The 3,462-nt window shown below is 39.6% G+C and overlaps 1 long non-coding RNA gene across 1 annotated transcript; it reads right to left on the bottom strand.

The window, feature by feature from the left end:
• Positions 1-497: 497 nt before the first annotated feature.
• On the bottom strand, positions 498-2,670 carry LOC138825727 (uncharacterized). The gene is made up of 3 exons (XR_011371505.1): positions 2,612-2,670; positions 680-739; positions 498-580 (listed from the first exon to the last, which is right to left on the bottom strand). It is a non-coding gene; the product is annotated as an uncharacterized lncRNA (long non-coding RNA).
• Positions 2,671-3,462: the final 792 nt, after the last annotated feature.

Raw genomic sequence — 3,462 nt, 5'->3', positions numbered from 1 at the left:
AATCAAGAACTCTAATAACAACAGATGCTGGAGGGGATGTGGACAGAAGGGAACCTTACTGCATTGTTGGTGGAAGTGTAAACTTGTTCAACCACTTTGGAAAGTAGTATGGAGGTCCCTCAAAAGACTCCACATAGAGCTCCCCTATGACCCAGCAATCCCACTTTTGGGCATTTACCCAAATGATCACAAACAAGACCATACTAAAGCTACCAGCACAACTATGTTTATTGCAGCATTATTTACCATAGCTAAGATATGGAACCAACCCAGATGCCCCTCAGTAGATGAATGGATCAAGAAAATGTGGTATATATACACAATGGAATTCTATGCCTCCATCAGAAAGAATGACATTGTCCCATTTGTTAGGACAAATCATTCTTAAACCATAGCATTAGGCACCTGAATTTGCTAATCACTTGGCAATAACTCTAGGAGACTCCATTTATCAATTCAACAACAGAGAAATATACCCAATGAGTTTCTTGGACAATATTTTATTTGATTTCTTACATAAAGGGCTCTTTCTTCCTTTCTCTTTTTCTTTCTTCTTTTTTATTTTTGTTGGGAGTCTTGGCTTGAGGATTTGGGAAAGAGATAATGAAGTTAAATATTTCAGCAGAATTTCTCAGAGGGGTCAAAGAAATGTGATTGAGTCCAGAAACTGGAAATTTACTTTGTATCACACTGTCCACAAAGGATTTGCCACAGGGAAGCATAGCACACAGCAAGGGACCTGGAATGCAAATCAATAGATCATTCAGTATGCATTCTTTTTGTCTGACTTATGTCACTCCTTATAATTATTTTGGGATTCACACATGTTGCATGTATCAACCACTCTATTTCCTCCCTCATTGTATGTACTCATTACACATGGTTCATCTGTGAACTTGCTGATAAACATTTAGGTTATTTCCAGTTTGCATCTTACTATAAAGAAAAATGCTATGAAGGTCTATGGATGAATCTTCTTATCGACATATGCTTTCATTTTTCTTGGGTAAATATACAGGAGCAGAATGGATGAATTCTATCCGAAATGTATATTTAACTTTTTGAGAGTCCTACCAAACTACCTCTCTCCAGATCTCTGTCAACACATGGCCTACTCAGCTTTATTTTACTCATTCAGGAGATGAGCAATAATAGCCCTTTGTGCTTTAAATTTGAATTTCTCTAAGATGCTACATATCTTTCCATGTATTTATTGCTTTCCTTACGTTTTCTGCGGTAAAAGATGTGTTCCCATCTTTTGCACATTCAGGATTTCCCCCCAGTATTGAGGGTTGAGAAGGCTTTTCATAGAGTTATGGTTAGGATATGAAGAGCCCCCCAATCCCAAAAAACAATTTCAAAGTTTGGTCTCCAGATGGTAGCACTATTTTTGGAAGATTCTGGATACTTTGGGATAGGTGACCTTTTGGAGCCGTATCTTGTTCCTATCCTCCCACCTCTCTCCTTCCCTCTTTCTCTCTCTCCTTTTCTCCCTCTCTCTCCTTCTCTCCCTCTCTCTGCTTCCTCTCCAGCATGAGATAAGCAGCTTCTGCCACAGGTTCCCACCACCTTCACAACTGGACACCATGGACCCAAAATCAGTGGAGTCATAGACCAGGGACTGAAGCCTCTGAAACTACGACATGACTAAGTCCTTCCTCCCTTAAGATGCTTTTCTTGAGTGTTTGTCACAGAGAGGAGGCACCTAATACACATCCTTGGATGTAAGGCCTCAGTATCTCCCAAATGCTTATTTTTCTTTCCTTCCATCACCAGTACTTTTTATGACAAGAATATTTAATTCTTTTGCAGTTCAATATCTGCTTTGATTTTCTTTTACAGATAAGAGTTTTTGGTGTAGTAACTTGTTTAAAAAAATTACCCTTTTCCAGGGCATGAAGACTTTCCCACACTAACCTTGTTTGACTCCTCTCTCAGCCTCCTGAGGTGCTAGGATTACTAATGAACATTACTAGACTCTATGTTTCAAATCTTCTTGAAAATCAATTGTCCATATAGATGCTTCATTTATGGTTTGAGACTTTATTTCATTCCATTTATTATTTGTCTGTGTTTAGAACCTTACTATAGATTTAAAATAGGTCTTTAAATCAGATAAGGTCTGTCATCCAACTTCCTTCTTTTACTTCCAAGACATTTTTGCTATTTAAATATTTTAAAATTTTTACATAAATTTTAGAAACAGCTTATACATGTTTTTTTTTCTTTTAATAAACTGCTAAGCTGGGCACTTGTGGCTCACACCTGTAATCCTAGCTACTCAGGAGGCTGAGATCTAAGGATCATGGTTCAAAGCCAGCCCAGACAGGGAAGTCGGTGAGACTCTTATCTCCAGTAAACCACCAAAAAACTGGAAGTGGCCCTGTGGCTCAAGTGGTAGAGCACTTACCTTTAGCTGAAGAGCTCAGGGACAGCGCCTAATCCCAGAGTTCAAGCCCCATGACTGACAAAATAATAAAAAATAAAAAAATAAACCTGCTGAAAGTTTTGAGATGCCCTTGACTCTATTGACTGATTTGGGTGAGAATTATATCTAACTATGAGTAAGTCTCCCGACTTAGGACCAATATACAGACAGCTCCCAGCTTACCATAGTTCCACTTACAGTTTTCCAACTTCACAGTGGTGCAGAAGCAATGTGTATTCAATAGAAACCATTCTTCAGAGTTGATCTGGGGTCTGTTCCAAGGCTATCAACAGGTAGAACAATGTTTTCATCATGCTGCAGAGCTAAAGCTGTGGGCCAGAACTCCAGTGGCCACACATAAGTAGCACCAGTGTTCTCTAGATGGGGTGAGCTAGGCAGATGCAGGGCATATTTCACCTTACAATGGGTTTCTTAGGGAGTACCCATCTTAAGTCCAGAAGCATTTATATCCCCAGCTTGGTGAGGATGGATTAAGTATGATTAAGAGGTAAAAACTAGGGATAAGAATTTAAAATTCACTTGGTAGAATTTCAGACTATTTAAGAGTAAAGGTTTTTATGAGGGGAAGACAATTCATGAATAAATAAGAACTGAGCAGGATTAAGCTCTGAGTTACTGTCTCTGTGTTTGCGCGTGCGCGTGTGCATGCACTGGCCTGTGTGCATACATGTGCACACACACATGGGCTGTTTTTAGGGCTTAACCTCAGGACTCTGAGCTTTCTTGCCTAAGATTGGTGCTCTACCACTTGAGCCAAACTCTACTTCCAGCTTTTTGGTGGTTAACTAGAGATAAAGAGTCTCATGGATTTAACTGCCTGAGTTTGCTTCAAACCAAAATCCTCAGGTCTCAGTCTCCTGAGTAGCTAGGATTATAGATGTGAGCCACTAGAACCCAGCCAGGTTGCTCTATTTTGAAAACAAATTAATTGCCTGAGCTCAAATCAAGGCTGATGGATTAGGAGCCACCTCAAGACACCAAATTCTAGACAATTAGACAGCAAGGTGAACTAG

Source organism: Dipodomys merriami, unplaced genomic scaffold (genome assembly GCF_024711535.1).
Source record: "Dipodomys merriami isolate MVZ:Mamm:240054 unplaced genomic scaffold, mDipMer1.0.p SCAF_14, whole genome shotgun sequence".
Classification (NCBI taxonomy): Eukaryota; Metazoa; Chordata; class Mammalia; order Rodentia; family Heteromyidae; genus Dipodomys; species Dipodomys merriami.
This window is presented reverse-complemented; position numbering and strand designations above follow the sequence as displayed.